This window comes from Quercus robur, chromosome 4, assembly GCF_932294415.1.
Source record: "Quercus robur chromosome 4, dhQueRobu3.1, whole genome shotgun sequence".
Taxonomy (NCBI): domain Eukaryota; kingdom Viridiplantae; phylum Streptophyta; class Magnoliopsida; order Fagales; family Fagaceae; genus Quercus; species Quercus robur.
In genome coordinates, this window is record NC_065537.1 from 30303893 (window position 1) to 30322809 (window position 18917).

The 18917-nt window shown below is 35.2% G+C and overlaps 1 long non-coding RNA gene across 1 annotated transcript; it reads right to left on the reverse strand.

Annotated features, from left to right (window-relative positions):
• Positions 1–349: 349 nt before the first annotated feature.
• Positions 350–8358, reverse strand: LOC126721122 (uncharacterized). Its single transcript, XR_007653828.1, has 4 exons — positions 8050–8358; positions 5308–5360; positions 536–588; positions 350–454 (listed from the first exon to the last, which is right to left on the reverse strand). It is a non-coding gene; the product is annotated as an uncharacterized LOC126721122 (long non-coding RNA).
• Positions 8359–18917: the final 10559 nt, after the last annotated feature.

Here is an 18917-nt window from a genome sequence, read left to right on the forward strand (position 1 = left end):
TAAAAACTTATTCTTCACCATGACACCAAACCCCCTAGCCCCAATCATGGTTCTTGCAATTTAATTCCCAGTGTCCACGACAAATTATCCCCATTACTCACTTACCTATATTAGTGCATCCATATATTCTTTTCATTAATAACTTACAACTGCTCCATATGGCCTTAACAGGTGAACTTTAAAGTATAAAGAAATGATAACTTCAACATGTGGCATTTTGCTAGGCCACACATTTATCTAGTTGCTATTATTAGTCAATACAAAGGCAGGGAAATGAACAATTTAATGGTACAAACATCTTTGCAACACAACCTGAGCCCTCAAACAAAGCATACAATATTGATAGACATTATAATGAGTAGAAACTGCACTTGATGTGGCTCACTGCATAAGTAACAACATATTAATGCCCGTCCAAATCAAGCTTCAATGCTGTTTCTTCAACTTGCTTAAACTGAAAATCATATCCATTTGCAATCAGTTAGTCTTAGCGAATAGAAACTTGGTAGAAAGTCAGTTAGTTATTAGTCTTAACTGCTCTGGAGTTTCAATCTTGTCTCTCCCACTACTGATCATATCAAATCCTCCCTGATAAAAAAAAAAAGGCAAGCAAATTAAATATGACTATCTTATAACTTCAACATGCATGGTTACATCTATAGCTCATGGCTAAATTAAAAATATAGTGAATAAAACTTCTGCACAGGTGTGTTTGGCAATCCTAAAACACCCAGCTTTTTGAGCTTATTTTGGCAGGCCTCACACTGAAAAAAAAAAACTTTTCCCCTTCCTTTTCTAGGGTACTATTAGCAAATAAACAATCAACAAAGAAATAATAATCGCTAACCCGTGCAATGCACGGGCAAAATTCTTATGAAAGTACAGTTTATACATAAAAAAAGCTTTCTAATTTTACATGAACTATATAATTGTAAAAATTCAAAAAGTGAACTCTCCATTGTAATGAATAATTCATGTTCGAAAAGTAGTTACAACATGTTATAAAAATCGTGAAGTGTCCCAAACCTTTTTTTGATAAGTGAACAACTTGTCCCAAACCTTACTAAACCTAAAAGAAAATAATGAAAGAAAATCTAAATCATCTAATCATTCACGTGAACAGCTGCAAACAACCATGACAATTTCATAACTGCAATTTGGTGATTCCTCGGTTCTTTTTTTGCACACATAGCTCCTATACATTGGCTTCCACTATCACGAACTACTCCTAAACCATACCATATTTTGTTCAGCAATTTCGTTTTTTTGTGTAGGCATTGTTTTGCAATTCTTTGATAGCCAAATTTACCTTATAATAAATACCTACAGGAGCTCTCCATCTACACTCTTCAATAGCCACTCTTAGAGGTTGTTTCCATCAAATTCACTGTTGTCTTCAAAGAGCATCACCAACCCAACTTTGGTTCCAATTATACCATGACAGCCAGGCTATATTCAGCATGACCTCCACCTCCATGACATGCCCATTTTGTTTTAAAGATAAAAAAGATTGAAATAATTCATAGGTAAATATTGTGGACCAGCTTTCAAGCAAAGAGTATAAGTTATGGCTGCACATTTATTCTTTTTTTTTTTTTTTTTTGATAAGTAATAAGGATATATATTCAAGAACACTACCTTATGCAGAAAAACATAAGGCAGAGAAAAAAAATACAGATATAGCAAATTAAGAAAAGAGAAAAAAGAAAGGGAAAGATACTACATGCAAAGGAGAGAGCTAAGGAACATAAGGAGAGTCACTAGAGGTGATTCCGCAAGCCCTAGACCAGTCAAACAGGGAGCCACTGGAAGAAGCCAATAATTGGTCATCCGAGGTTTCCAAGTCCTCAAAAGTCCTCCAATTTCGCTCCCTCCAAAGACACCACATTAAGCACAAAGGAGCTAGATTCTAAATGCAAGACGAATGTTTTCTAGGCCAATTCCACCAACCAAAGAGAGTATCTGCAACTGTTTTTGGCAAGACCCACAAAATCCCAAAAGATCTAAACACCAAACTCCACAACCTATGAGCCTTACCACAATGAAGTAACAAATGATCCACCGTCTCCCTATTACAACAGCACATAATGCACCAGTCAACAAAATGCATCCCTCTACCCCTCAAATTATCACCTGTAAGAATCTTATCCCACACAGCAGTCCACACAAAGAAGGAGACACGCCGAGGAGCCTTAACCTTCCATACACCTTTCCAAGGAAAAATAATGGGCAAAGGTCTTCTTAACTTATTGTAAGACGATCGGACAACAAAATCCCCATTCTTTGTCAACTTCCATCGCATATGATCTCCATTCTCAATGGGAGGTAGATTTGATCCCAAGGTGCGGAGAAAATCATCCACATCACCCATTTCCCAATCATTTGGTCTTCGAATAAAATGAACATCCCAGCTTTTCCATTCCTCTATCCCCAACCGTTCGAGAGAAGAGGCCACTGATGCCTCTCTATTGGAAGCCATTCCATACACATTTGAAAAAGTCAATTGAAGTGGAGACTCCCACACCATTGATCTATCCAAAGCTTAACTCTATCTCCCACCCCTACCTTAAACCGAATATTTTTGCTAAATTCCTCCCAACCCATTCGGATACTTCTCCACAGGCCACACCCGTGTACCTCGCTACCTAGCTTGGAAGTCCATCCCCCCCATTCTTCCCCAAACTTTAGAGCTACAACCCTTCTCCAAAGCCTTGTCTCCTCGATCCCAAATTGCCATAACCGCTTCCCTAGTAAGGCTTTATTAAAAGTAATTAATTTCCTTACCCCTAACCCACTATATTCCAAAGGTGCACACACCTTGTCCCATCCCACCAAATGTGTCTTGGAATCCCACCACAAGAAATCCCTTTGCAACCTCTCAATTTTATTGGCCACATGCGTAGGGATGGTAAAAAGAGATAAATAATATGTAGGAAGACTAGATAGAGTGCTCTTAAGCAACATTAGTCTTCCACCTTTAGACAAATACATCTTCTTCCATCCACCCAACTTACGCTCAATTTTCTCCAAGATAGGATTCCAGACAGTAGGGGACTTGTAGGACGCCCCTAATGGCATACCAAGATAGGTCATAGGCAAAGACCCAATCTGGCAACCCAAAAACTCTGCCAAAACATGGACATTTGGCACCTCCCAATGGGAACCATCTCACTCTTCAGCGCATTAACCTTTAAACCTGTCACTGCCTAGAAACAAAGAAGAAGCATCCGAACATGTAGAATCTACTCCTTATCTGCGTTGCAAAACAGAATCGTATCATTCGCAAACAAAAGATGCGAGACACAAATCCCTCCACCCGACTACCATTAGCTCTAAAACCACATTTATTCTCCAAATCCCATTCCAAAAACCTCTTTTTTCCCATACTGGAACTTTCCTCAACAATATCCCTCCAGTACCTTTCAATGAGTCTCTAGGTAGTATTCGTGCCTACATAAAAGTACAATCTGGAAAATATCAGCACTTCAAGACCATGTGGACCAAAAAAGTAAGATTTTAGAGAAGTCAATAAAGACTCAATTAAATAGCAAGTTCCATACAATTACACACCATATGAATTTATTTTTATTTTTTTAAAGAGAATCCATATTGGTTCTTCCATTGACATTATTTAGAAAAACCCTACCCTATGGTCAAGTTTGAGACTTCCCCTAAAGTACTTCAAATTATTACCATTCTTCTACATCTTAACATATAATTTTTTGTATCAAATTATAAGTAGTGTTTTTTTTTTAAGTAAATAATTTTATTAGAAAAGGAAAAGAGAGGAAAAATTAAAAGATGTATACACTCCCATTTCAAAGAATACAAATCAAAGGGAAATAGAGTTTTTTTTTTTTTTTGGGGGCGGGGGGGGGGGGGGGGGGGGGAAAGAAAAATAAAGTTGAAAAAACTCAATAAAAGACAACAAAGGGATGCAGCTTCTCTTATTTCCTTCACATCACATGTTCCACATAACACATAATGGCATGGCTCGCCACATCTTGGCTACTCTATGGTGATGAAAACATCGTAAAACTACATACCTATAGCTTGAGCTATGATATTAAAAAACTTGAGCATTCTGGCATGTTTGTATCTCTTTGAATTGGGAAACTTGATGACTTGACCATGTAAAAAAGGGTTTTAAATTAATTATATAACTTTAAGTCTAGGAAGAATGTTATTTGAGAAAGATATTCCTCTATTGTCAATTGACCTGACCAAAAGTTAGAAAAATAATTGTATTGGATGCTCCCATAAGTTATGTCATTTTCCATAAGTTACTGGTTATCACTGAAGCAGACATTTATGTAAGTTTTTTTTTTTTTTCCTTTTTTTTTTAAAAGGAAACCTGTAGGGATGTAAAAGTTTTAATCACATATGTAAGATTATTACTGAAGCATACATTTATGTAAGGTTTTATTTTTAAATCACATAATGAGAAAACATGTAGAGATGTAAAAGTTTTATCACATATGTGTACCTAATATTCAATGAAGACAAAAGGGAAGCATGAGAGAAGGATTGCATGTAGTGTTCTGGATAAAAGGGAGGAATTGGTACTTTAGTAGATGTGCTAACAATTCGCCTACTTCTATTACTACTTTGGGCGTGGCTTTTTCTCAAACATCTTCTATACGTAAAGCAACAAATAGGTTTACGTCCCTAACAAGTGAGCAAAAACAACCTTACCATGTGGCTAAGGACCATTCTAAGCAGTAGAAAGTAAACAGAAGTAAACAAACCAAAATTGATGGCCTTCTTGTAAAAGAACCAAGATGCAAACTAACACCAAAGTTGACATTCATCAGATATTAATGTGTGTGTGTATATATTTTTCCTTTTTTTTTTTATCAGACCACACATTATCATCAATGATAAGATCACATTCAAAATCCCTAAATCAAGGCCTTCAAAGTAGAAAGGAACCTAAATACCTATACTACCCATACAATAGTAGCTATTTCATTAATTGAGTCAAAGACAACAACCCAAACTATCCAAACCCCAATTTTGCTACAAAACCAAGATGGAAAAATAAATTTTCCAATTTAAATAGCTAGAACCTAAAGCAAAAAAAAAAAAAAAAAAAAAAAAAAAAAAAAAAAAAAAAAAAAAAAAACCCTTTAAATACCGGCAAACCAAAGGCCAACTATTCAACCACAGCAACCCAAAACACCAAAGTTGATCACCCACAACCACAAACAAAATTCCATGAACAATTGAAGTGGAGAGAGAACAATACATAGGAAGTAATAACTGGGCAGGTAGATTTTCAATTAAAGAGCAAACCGGAATTCTTACCTTGGGTTTGGACTTCCTCTACAAAGGAGGCTGGCTTCAGTTGTAGTTGAAGGCTGAAAAAGCATGAGAAGGAGAATCTGAACAGAAGAGAGGAGACTAGCTTGCAACATGAAAGAACATGCAACCGCTGGATTGCAGGTTCTTTATATTCTTAACACGCGTGTCAAATTTCCTACCAATTCAAACTTGATAATTCGATATGAAATAAGATTTTTTGGTAGAAAATGACATGTGCCTTAGCAACCAATGCATGGAATTTATTTTTTTGAAATTTCTTAAAAATTATAATCAAACAACACCAAGTTATAATTTAAAAAATATGCATTAAAAAAAGAAAAAAATAAATAAAAGCTTAAAGAAGAGAGGATCACTTTGTCAAAGCCCCATGACTTATGCAATCATTGCACAAAATGTCTGTCCCATTTTAATCCTATAATATCAACACTTTCTATGCATTTGAGGACCACTTTTGACCTTTTAAAAAAACAGAGCGCCAAGTAAAACTGTAAAATAAGAAAAATGACCCCTAAAATAGCAAAATTAGGATGTTGCATAATACTACAGTTTTCCAAAGTACTCTGAAATCACAGGTCTGTACTTTGGCAATACTTTGTGTAAAATTATTCAAGTTTTTGAAGTGCTACATAAAATCACAAGGTCAGTCAAAGTTAGTCAATACCCTTAGAGAGAAATTAGTACCAATCCAGGCTTGATAATTTAGCATTTGTAATTTAGAAAGCAAAGATGAGCAAAATTAAAACTGGATAACCCATTTCACCTTAAAAAATGCTCATATCCTAACACTAATCAATCTAAATAATATCTATATTAGAATTAAATTGTGGAGTACTGATTGCCAAATTCAAATTTACTAGGTGCATAAATTATAATAATTCAAATTACTGCATCATGAAAGTTTGAGAAAGCTGTAAGGTGCAATGAATAAAAAAGCAATTTCTAATCCTGTCAATGTGAATTAACTACATTTGAAATTACCTAAATTCTTTCTATCTTTCTCACAATGTCAAAAATCTTCTTATGTACCTCTTTGTTTGATTTTTGATGCCCTTACAACGACAAAATGACATTGAGCAACATTTAGGAATTCACCCAGTGAACGATTTTTAAAATTCTGAACTTAAAAAAAAATTAAAAATTTGAAATCCTACAAACATGAGAATGTACTTGGTGAATCTAGTGGAACAGACTTGCACAACATGACTAACCCTCCAAGATAGCAAGATATTATTATCACAAATTAAAATGAATCAAAAAGGAAAAGAGCAAGAAACTAAATTCATATTAATGGATAAATAAGAAAGGATAATTCAGGCAAAAATTGCTGAATAGACTATTTCCAGCAAAACATTAGGCGCAAGGAATGCGTTCAAACTTATTTAGTTAGTTAGACTCTTTTTGAAAGTCGAGTTTGGCAAACTCGACTTTGGGCTGGAAAGCAAACACTATAGTGGCGTTTTCCAAAAACGCCACTATATCTCCCCTATAGCAAAAGAGTAAAAGGTACTTCAAAAATAGTTCCTACAATCTCATGCCTCAAAGGAAACAACAATATCTGAAAATTTTATTGACTAAATTCTTTTAACAAACAGGTAGAGTGCATCATTAAACCAAAAATAGATGAATAGATATTGGGACTCAAAGCCAAATATTTGACATATTAAAGTAGAAACGGAAATCCTATTCAGATGCAAAGTTTGCAATATTAGCCTTGTTGATCAAATCTGACAAACCTCATTCTCTAACATTACAAACTATACTAACGAAATACAATTTAAAATAAAATTGACCCAATTATTGTGATATGAGAACCACATGGCCTTTATATCATAACCCAGGAAAAACTTTAATTTTAGAAAAATATGTACTGAAAAAACTTGACAACAATGGTAGAAAAGAAACATGAGAAACGGAAATATAAAGAGGGGAAAATATTTCAACAAAAAATTAAAAACTCCATAAAATGAAATGACAGAGATTTATTTTTTTGGCAACATAAATCCAGGTTCTTCAGCACCAAATCAATCCATGAAGATCTCCAAAGATTTCTTTTTAAAGAAAAGACATATACTCAAAACGAATTGAACCCCAAATATCCAAAAGAAAAACAAAATCTAACACAGATAATTGTTATTAAAAACCAATCTAACCCAAATTCCCATGCCATAATGTTTGTATCATCTGCAATTATGCACGGAAACTCATCAACAATAAAATAACCAAAAATAAAATAAAAGACAAAAAGTCAAACTATACCAAAAAAAAAGTAAAAATCAAAACAAATACTTTAAACTCCAAGCAACCATATTAATTCCAGCTTTAGTACGTAGGAAAAGAAAAAAGGAAAAGTAACTTTAACTTTTCGTTTTTTGAACTTTTGTGCTTATGGGAAACCAAACAGAGAGTGGATTGGTATTTTAGACTACACCTAAAATAATGACTTACAGTTAACTTCAAAAAAAAACAAAAAAACAAAAAACCAAAAACAAAACAAAACAAAATATGAAACTGAAATTCATGAAAGCAAAGAAACAAAAACTAGAAACTGAAAATTCCTAATAACAATTCAGTTAGACTTTGATACAAAACCCAGAAATAAAAATTCCTAATAATAATTCAGTTGGAATTTGATATTCTAGGTTGTTTCACTGATTTCAACGAAATCCCTAAATTGACAGCAAACATAATTGAAGACAATAGGATAAGAGATTAGTTGAAAATTACCGAGAAAGAATGGTCTGATATCGAGAGTTCCTGGGAAAGGCCTTTTTCGTGCTTATGCTGAAGGCCGCTTCATCTTCCTTCCTCATTATTTCGGAAAAAAAGTAGAATGAAAAATTTCTCTGAATTCTGATCTTAGATTTAGCGGAAACTAAGAGAAAGGAATTTGAGAGACGTCGTATGCAAAATCGTGTTTTGAAACTTTTTGATTTCTTATGCCCAATTGATGCAGTGTTTACCATTTTGCCTCTTTCTCTGTTTCTTTCTCCGTGTCCCAGGCCTCATCCTCTCCCCGTTTCCTCATCGCCTCTCTCTATTTCTATCTTTGTGTACGTCTAATTTTAACCGGTTGATTTTTTTATCTTCTGTATATATTAAGAGCATTCAGAAAGTTCGTTATTGCTTTTTTTCTTGTCAAAAATACCCCTAAATTAATCAACCAACAACTTTAAAATGAGGTTAAAATAGTAAATTGGCAAAAAAAAGTTAGTTATTACTTTTTTTTACTGTAAAAAATACCCTTATCTAAAACTTAAAAATAAGGTTAAAATAGTAAATTGACTAAAATAATAAATTCCTACTTTTATGTTAAAATGTCTTCCTACTTATAATAAACTTCTACTTTTACGTTAATTTAAATTCCTACTTCTACTCTCTAACTCCCTACAAAATAGAATCACTCTTTTGTTAGTTTTAAAACTCCTCAAATCTACAAAACTCACCCCACGTAGTCTTTCTTTCTTTTTTTTTTTTATTAGAAAAAGTAGAAATCCCGAATTATAATAAATGTAAATTATTAATTTTTATCCAAAAAATAGAAAAACCTCACACGCGTGCTCAGAGGCTAGTTTATAATGAGAGGCTTTTAAACGGTGTTGTAGTATTACCAAACAATATAATTTATCGCTTTTTAACTTATACATGGCTAAATTTTAGATGGATATTTTTCCTACATGGCAACACCTCCATAATTGTAGGAAAAGACTTCTACTATTATATATAGTATATGATATGATATGTATTGATTTAGCCTTTTTCTACCTTCTTTTTATTAATGATCTGTTTGGCTCCAAATTAAAAAGTCAACTTATTTTACTATTTAGCTTATTTTTGCTACTATTCATGGGCCCATTACACTTTTTGGTACTATCCATGGGTCCCACTGTACTATTTCAGCTAACTTTTACCTTTATTTACAGTACTTTCAGCAAAAAAATTTCAGTCTCAGTAGAATAAACAGATCCCAAACAGACCCTAAGTTTTTTTTACTGTTACCTAATAGATCATAGTAACTTCTTTTTACTATTATATACCTCATGTGGTGCTCTAATATTGCATTTAACCTTTTTTTTACCTATTTTCATTAAGTTTTTTTTACTATTACCTAATAGATCCTAGTAACTTATTTTTACTATTATATAAATTTAGCCTTTTTCTACCTCTTTTTATTAATTATTTTAACTGTTACCCAATAGATCATAGTAACTTCTTTTTACTATTATATAAAAGGGTAAATTACAAAGTTAATCCCTATTTTTTACATCATATCTCAATTTAGTTCCTAACCTTTCAATTGTGTCAATTTGGTTTCTAACATTTTCAATGTCATGTTAATTTAGTCCCTGCTGTTATTATTGAATGGAAAATTTTGATGTGTCAGATGGAATAATAAAAAATTACTATTTATCATATACCACATCAACAGCTAATTGCATCACCTTTCACCCCATCAAATTATTAAAAATGAAACCCAAATTAAAATTTAAACACTTGAAATTAGTATAATTTCACTAAAATCCCTAACATGCACTCTGTCTCTCTCTTGTTAAGAAGTCCTTTGGGTTGGTTTTGGGTTTGATAGATCTGAAGGTTTTTCATATTTGTAAAGGTTCTTTCCCAGTTCAATGTTTTTTCTTGTAGAATTGGAATTGAGAGCAACCGAGTTTCTATTTATGAAAGAAACTTGTTTGCAAAGATCCAATCATTATTTGAACGAAAATTTTTCAAACTTTTGAGGTTTTTGCTCCTGTTGTCCTTTTTCACTTGATCTTTTCTTGCTATTTTTCAATTTAGAGGCTTTTCTGAGGAAAAACCCAAGTGAAATTTTATAAAAAGAGCCATGGGATTACCAATAATATCAACCTTTTATGGTTTTTTTCCTCTGTTCTACTTTTTCTCTTACTCTTTTCTTGTTGATTTTTTCCAATTCAGAGACTCTTATCCTAGCCGAGCTATACATGAAACAAACTTGCAAACACAAATATTAAGAAGTCCTTTGTGCTTTGATTAGATGTGTTTGGTAGCTAAGAAACTGAAAGAAAAAAAAAATATTGCAAGTTGATTTTTTTTGGGTAAAGAGATGGAGATGATATTGACTAGGACTAACGAGAGAGAAATATATTTTAGTGAGATGATACTATGCGCATATTTTAATTTAGATTTTTTTATTATAAAATAATCTAATATAGCGATACAGTTGGCAATTGATGTGGCAGGGAACATAATTTTTTATTATTTTGTTTGACACGTCATTTTTTTCGATCCAAGAGATAACAACAAGGACCAAATTGACACAACACTAAAAATGTTAGGGACCAAATTGACACAATTGAAAAGTTAAGGATCAAATTGAGATATGCCGTAAAGGATAAAGACCAATTTTGTAATTTACCCTATATAAAATATGGGCTGCTCTTGACAATTAGACCAAAAGTTATTCTCTACAAAATGGACTTCCTTTTAAAAATAGATCAAACCTTATGAAAAACTCAAGCCCAATTATTACCTTACATATTATAACCCAAGTGTAACCCTTCCCACTAGTAAATCGAAGCCAAAACTCTTACCCACTTACAAACTCTCTTCATCCTCCCCCACGTATAGATGATACTTCTAAAGAATCTCATTCTCATGAAATCATGTCTTCATTTTTTTCCAATTTCAATTCAATACGCTTTTGTCTATTAATAATGTTCTATGCAATTTATGCAGACAAATTCTCTTTGTCATCAACCAGTGCAACAAAAATATATTTAAATCTTGAGAACCCTGAGGTTGAAATAATTGACAAGTGCATATTTCTAAAATTTATAATAACGAATAAGTCTAATAAATAGCATATACTATCTCAAAATGTCATTTACTTAATATTTTTTTAAAAAATTCAATTATAGGAATGGTAAAAAACATGATTCTATACAAGAAATGCCAAAAATACATGCAAAACAATTTTCATAGGAGGATTTATCTTTAAAGAATATGAAGACAATAATAAAGATAAAATGCATTGAATGAGATCCTACGAAACAGATTTGTTAATCATTTCAAATTATACTCACAATTTACATAAAAAAAATAATAATACATCATATTATTTACATTAAAAAATTAATACATATTAATTTCAAAGTTCATTGCAAGATGCGAACTGTTAGAGTATTGCAACAATAAATAATATTGATACTGTAAGGTTGAATTTATTCAACCATTTTATTGGTTTTATTCCGTGCCAAATTTGCTTGTATTTCAGCATTTAGTAACCCTGTATTTAGGTGGGTTTATTGTAAGGGTAGTGAGTGAGATAAAGTGAAGTTTGCTCAAGAGTGTGCAAGAAAACAGAGACTCGCGGCTTGGCCTCGCGGGTGACACGCCGCTGCAAGCCGCCAGACGCAGCACACGTGCCAAGCATGCCAGAAGGTGAACAGTCATGCTAGCTGGAGCACTACATGACAAAACAGGACAACTGGCCATATGGTTATCTCGCGACTGGATCTCGCGAGTCAGTCAAGTCGCGAGGTCAAGCTGCGAGCCACCCCTGTTTTGTAAATCCTGACGTTTCACATTCCTCTCTCACTCCAGTATAAATACCCCTTTTACCCACAAATGTAAGAGAGCTTCCAGAGAGAATTTTGAGAGAGAAACCCTAAAGAAAAACAAGATTGATTCACCCATAATCTATACATTAGAGTCTCTTCAAATTCCTCAACTCTCTTCCTCTCCATTGTCAAATCCTTGAGAGACATTTTACCAAACCTTGTTCTCACCATATTCATCACTGTGAGAGGGCTGTTTGGATTTCTGGGAAGCAATTAGGAAGGAACCAATCTACATTGGTTGATGCTACGGTCTAGTAGCGGAATCCGGGAAGCTAGAAAAGAAAAAAGTTCGGCGCAACCTTGTTGGAGCAAGATGCTTGGAGGGCTTAGGTGCATTGGGTAGATTAGGCTTGGAGGGTCTATTGCTGTCCATGTATCCCAACTATATTTTCTAGTGGATTGTTTACCGCTTGGAGGGCGGCGGAGAGGTTTTACGCCGAGGGCTTCGGTTTCCTCTTCGATAACACATCGCGTGTTGTCTTTGTGTTTGCATCTTCCTTCCCTTTTATCTTTGCCTTTTTTATCTGCTGTGGGTTGTGTTTTTAATTTGGCTTAGATAGCTTTTCCAATTCCATTTCAATTCCATATTATAGCTTATGTTAATTTTCTGCACACTAGTTGTTTGACATAATGCTTGAATTGGTTAAGTTGTAATTTGGGGGTCTAAACGTTCAAGGGTGTTTATACACATATTTGAACTTTCAATTGGTATCAGAGCAGGTACACTTTTATTGGTTTCAATACCATTGTGTGATCCTTGACTCCCTATTGAGATGGATCAGTCTCAATCCCTAAATGCACCTCCATATTTTGATGGTAGTAATTATACTTTTTGGAAGGTTCACATGAGAGCATTTCTTTGCTCAATTGATGAATCAGTTTGGGATGCTGTTGAGATTGGTTGGACCAAACCTGAGACAGCCAAATCCACATGGGATAAGGCAGCACTCGCTGCATCTAATGCTAACAGTAAAGCACTCAATGCTATTTTCTGTGGTGTGTCTCCAGATGAATTTCACAGGATCTCCCACATTACCATTGCCAAAGAAGCATGGGAGATATTGGAAACCACCTACGAAGGCACGAAGAAAGTGAAAGACACCAAGTTGCAAATGCTGACCACTCGGTTTGAGGAGCTCAAAATGAGTGAGGATGAGTCCTTTGACTCTTTCTATGGGAAGCTAAATGAGGTGGTTGTCAGCAAGTTCAATTTGGGGGAGAAAACAGAGGATTCTAAAATTGTAAGGAAGATCCTTCGATCATTGCTGGAAAGTTTTCGTGCTAAAGTGACAGCGATTGAAGAGAGGAAGGACCTTGATGACATCAAAGTCCAGGAGCTGGTTGGTTCTCTTCAGACTTATGAGATGTCGCTGCCCAATCAACGGAAGAGTAAATCTCTTGCTCTAAAGACCATTAATGAAAAGGTGGAAGATCAAGACTCATCGGGAGAAGATGTGGTTGACAAAGATGTTGCATACCTTGTTAAAAATTTCATAAAGTTCTTGAAATTCAAAAATAATGGGAAATTTGGTGATAAAAGAAAATTCCAAAGTTCAGGAAGAGAGAAAAGGGAATTTAATAAGAAAGATGGAAAAGAATCCCAACCTACACAAGGTGTCACTTGTTTCGAATGTAACGGGCATGGACACTTTAAGAAAGAATGTCCGAATTATTTGAAATCGAAAGGCAAAGTGTATGCCACAATATTGAGTGACTCGGATTCATTCGACTCAGAATCTGAAGAAAGCTATGATGGAGAGGAGAACTACTCAGCTTTTATGACTATTGCTCATGTTGAGTCTTCAGACGAGTTGAATCTACTTGTACGAGACCTTGGAGAACATAGTGATGAAGTATCACTGGGAATTGTTGAAGAATCAGATGCTGAAGAAGATGAAAGCACAGCCAATCTTCAAGAGAATTATAACTCACTCCTGGAGAAGTCGGGTGAGTACACAAGGGTGGCCAAGGCTGCTATGAGAAAAATGAAGAAGGCAGAGGAGGATTACAAAAGTCTCCTAATCCGATATAGGGAGGCCAAATGTGAGATAGAAACACTGAATGGTGAGCTGTCAGAAGCTTACACAAAAGTGAGATTTCTTGAGTAAGAGGTTGTGCAAGCAAATGCTAAAATTGAGAGGGTCACCACCAAGAAGCTAGATGATGTTATTTCATCTCAAAAGAGTTTTTCAGACAAATCCGGACTGGGATATACCGGAGGAAGTAGCTCATCTGGAAATGTCACTAAAGAAGTGAAGTTTATAAAGGCCAAAGAATCAGCCGATGTTGGTCCTACTGCTGAGAAGCCCAAGATTAAGGAGAAGAGAAATGTGGGGAACAAACGGTTGTTGAATACCCGTAATCAATTTGTGGGCAGGTCTGAATCTCGTGCCAAGTCACGTCCACGACCATAAAGAGGTCCTAGATCAACTTATGTGTGTTATCATTGCGGACTTCAAGGGCATACTCGACCAAATTGCTAAAAGTTGAGAGCAAAGAATAGTGCAACTCCTCAAAGGTCACGAGGACCTAGAAATGATAGAAGAAATTGGGCAGGTGAACAATCTAGAGATCAAAATGGTGATCCCAGAATGATGAACGTGATGAAGATGATTGGTTCATTCACCAACTGCTTGGAAAGCTTCTCACGAAGGTTTGAAAGCCCTAACTCCTGTACCCAATCCTATAAGGAAATCACCCCAAACGCAAGTGACGTGTGGGTGAAAAAGGGTACTCATGCATAAGCATTACAACATGTCCATGCATTCATACTTCCTATGCTTTGCGACGATGTTTGTTTGTTTGCTTGTTGTTTTTGCTGATGGTTGTTTGCTTGTCTACTTGTGCATACTTTTGATTTTTTGTTGTTTTTGATCAATCTTTTTCTTCTAGTGTCAAAAATCCAAAAATCACATAAAAATTAGAAAATCAAAAAGTTTGATTGACATTGTTGAGCTTTTGTCTCAAAACTTGTTTTGTCTTGTACCTTTGTGCTAATGGCTTTGTGCATTTTCGAGCATTGCTTGTTTCTTTGCACTCATATCACTGTGGGAGAAATCTTGAAATCTATGTGATTGTTGTAAATAGATCTTCAAACTTGTCATGAATGATTAGTGAATGGTTATGATGATCTTGAGACATGCATAGACTTGTGTCTATATATCTTCCCACTCTTTATTTTTATTTTTGCTAAAAAGAGCTCACCAAATGTAAATCTCCAAATGAAAAGAGATATTGAGCTGCAAAAGCCAGTCGCACATTCTAGTATTCGACTAGAAAAAAGGGTAAGCGACCTAAAATTAAAGTGATTGTTTATTCAAAAAGCCAAAGGCTAGTTCATTTGAAGTGAAATATAAAATATCACTCTCACAATGAGAGGTGATTGTCTCAAAAGATCAAAAATATCAAATGTTATGATTGAAAGTAGAGTCAAATGTAAAACTCCAAGATATGTTATCAAGTTTTGTTGGAGGTCATATATACATATTTCTATAATTGAGATGGATCACATGATCTAGTGCTAATTGTGTATGCCTTGGTTGAATTGATCACTGAAGTTTCACATTAGACTAAGGACTATCTCATTGTCGATATCCACACACAACACACAAGTTTATGTTCAATAAATGCCATATTCATTTGTGTGATTGTACTTGATAAAATGTGTTTTCACATGCTCAATCTTTGTTAATTAAAGCACAAAAATATTTTTGAATGTTTTAGGTGTTTTTGGAAAGTATTTTGTTTAAAAAATCTGAAAATTTCAAAAATCTATTTTTGCCTTGTTTTGGCAACTCAATCGCGAGTAAGTCAAGTCGCAAGCTTCAGTCGCGTCTTCGCGAGTCATTTTTGGCGACTTGTTCGCTAGTGGAAGGTCCAGTCGCGAGGGTTACTCAGAGATTTTTGCGGCTCATCTCGCGACTCCCTCGCGGGTAGACCTTCCAGTCGCGAAAAACACTTAGAAAAATTTTTCAAACTTTTGTCTTTGAGTGTTTTGGTGGCTTGAACTGGCGACTTTGTGGAGACTCTCTTTAGTCGAGAAAAACGCGTGTTTGCCAAAAATAGGGGCAGTTTTTAAAATCTTTTTCAGTTTTCCCTCGAACTTTTGTGACTGTTCATCTTCTCTCTCAACTATCTCCTTCCCAAACACTCCGTGCTCCCATTTCCAAACTCCATTGTTGCGTATTTTCTGCTCAAAATCTTCAAGTAACAGGTATGGGTTTTCATTCTTGAACTCCTTTCTACTTGATTTTGTATTTTTCCCCCTTGATTATTCGCATTTGTTTATGTTTTTGAGATGGGTTTGTGTTTCGGCTATTGCTCTATGTTCATGCTTAGCTTATGGATGTTGTTGCTTGAGTTTGAAATTATTTTAGTTGTTTCCTTTTTGGTCTTCATCATGTGCTTAGCTAAGTTTTTCTTTTTATTTTATCTGAACTTGTGCTGATGAGTTGATTCAAAATGTTCCTATTGTGGATGTGAAGTTTACTGTGCTGAATGTGCATGTTCTATTGTGTGAATCTATTGAGAGCATCTGTGAGTTTTACTATGCTATTTATGAGTCATGTCTTTCTCATCACATTGTCTTTAGGATATTTTCTATCTCTGCTGCTTTAATTCTCCCCTACATTCTCCCTGTTGTTCTTGTGTGTCCACTTTTTAAGCCTGTTCATCTGTGTGGTTGATTTCAACAGCATGAGGTTTAATTGTTTTAGTTCATCTGAGTGGAGGCATTTTTGTCCTTGTCACTAACAAAGTTTTGTTTGGTTCTACACATGTTTTGTACTATGTTGTTGTGGCCTCTTCTGATTGTTCACAGATGGCTCCTTCACCTCCGAAGAAGAAAACTCCTGCAAAGAAGGCTGTCAAACGATTGAAAATGGATTCTAATCTGTTTAGGTCGGTTCAACACTTTGAGAGATACAAGGATTTCTTCTTGAAAGCAGGAATTATTCAAGAAAGATTTGTAGATTTGGAGGATTTAAGAAACACCTTTATCCCCAGCTGTTTTGAAGGGAGAGGATAGGAAAAACTTCTGAGTGATCTCCCTGTAATGTGTGAACCCCTGATTAGGGAGTTTTATTCAAATGCTGTGATAAGGGAGAATGATTTAAGCTGCTGGGTTAGAGGTAAAGAATTCACTTTGGATGCACATGTCATTGATGATGTGCTAGCGCTTGAAGGATTAGAAGATCAGGAGTTTGTCAATTACAAAGATAGGATTGTATCTATTGAAACTGTTCAACAAAGGATAGGTGGACAGAGAGAAGGGAAATGTCTGAATACCACAACTTTTCCAGTGGACATGAGGTGTCTAACAATAATCATGATGTTTAACCTATATCCCATAAAGAAGTTGACTACAATCAATTGTGCAAGAGCAATCTTTTTGATGGATCTCAAAGAAAAGACATTCATTCACATCAGTTCCCACATATATGACACTATTGTGGATGAGACTAGAACAACTTCTAGGCCAAAACTGATCTTTCCTAGTTTGCTAATGAGATCTTTAGAAAGAAGGATGTTCCAATCCCTCAAGACATCAGTCCTATGTCCACACCCTCTGCAATTAACAAGTTTACCTGCAAAAGGATAAGTGTTCGGCTTCCAGGTGAAGAAGATGAAGGTGATGAAGGAGTGGGTGTCCCAATGGAGACTGAGGTAGAGGCAGCAGGGCATGCATCAACCTCAACACCCAAGAGGAGTGGCAAAAGGACTAGAACATCAACTTCTTCAGATACACCTCCAGATGCTTTTCAAATCATTCTGGAACGACTTGATGGGATCAGAGGAGTCCAGACTGAGCACTCTGAGAGGATGAGAGCCATGCAGGACCAGATTGATATTTTGTCTACAAAACTTGACAGCTTCACCACCCAGCATGGATAGTGACCCTTTGGCCATTCCGGTCAAAAAGGGGGAGATGTTCTTTCTGTTGTTGATGAGATTGTTGATGAGAAGCAGAAAAGCAACTCTTAAGGGGGAGTAATGTGTTGAGGGGGAGTTGTCAAAATCAGAGACATTGTTTATATATGCTTATGTTTTGAGTATTTAATGTTTATATGGGTGTGATACACTGTGGTTTTTGGTGTGTTCTTGTTTCTAACTCATAACTTATAATCTTGGTTTAATCTTTTATATACATTGTTGATGTTATTCAGAATATATTGTATTTGTACCCATGTGCTTATGTAAGCTTTTAGGGTTAATGTTTTATGCATAATCTGTAGGCTTTATGGTTTGTACCTTGCTTAATGCAACCTTTTATGCTATGTTGAAATCAGTACTTCTATCTAAATGTCTTGCATTTTGATTTATGTACTGTCACTCTTGTGCCCTTGTAGGATTGTTCCTAAATGCATATACTTTGTGTATTATGCATTGGTTGAGTGTTGAGCATTCAAGTATCTTGCCTTGTTCTTGTTAAGTTGTATATTCAAGTATTCATTCCAAGTGTGAATGAGCACTTTGATCACTACCTTGTGGTGATTACTTGGTTGATCAAGCCTTGATTTGAATCTTCACTTCATCTTTGCTTGATCACCTTAAGCTTGTTTCATATGCATTTCATGTTTTTCTGCATACAATGATCATGGTGTATTGTTGTGTTTCAGGAGTTTCATGTTCTTATGATTCAAGTGCTTCATAGCTTCTAAAGTTAGGTGTGAGTGAGTTTTGTTCAACTGTTCCCAACTCACATGTTAAGTCTAGAGTCTGTTTTAGGGTTTTGTCACGGAATAGCCAAAGGGGGAGATTGTAAAGTTGAATTTATTCAACCATTTTATTGGCTTTATTCCGTGCCAAATTTGCTTGTATTTCAGCATTTAGTAACCCTGTATTTAGGTGGGTTTGTTGTAAAGGTAGTGAGTGAGATAGAGTGAAGTCTGCTCAAGAGTGTGCAAGAAAACAGAGACTCGTGGCTTGGCCTCACGGGTGACTCGCGGCTACAAGCCGCCAGACGCAGCACACGTGCCAAGCATGCCAGAAGATGAA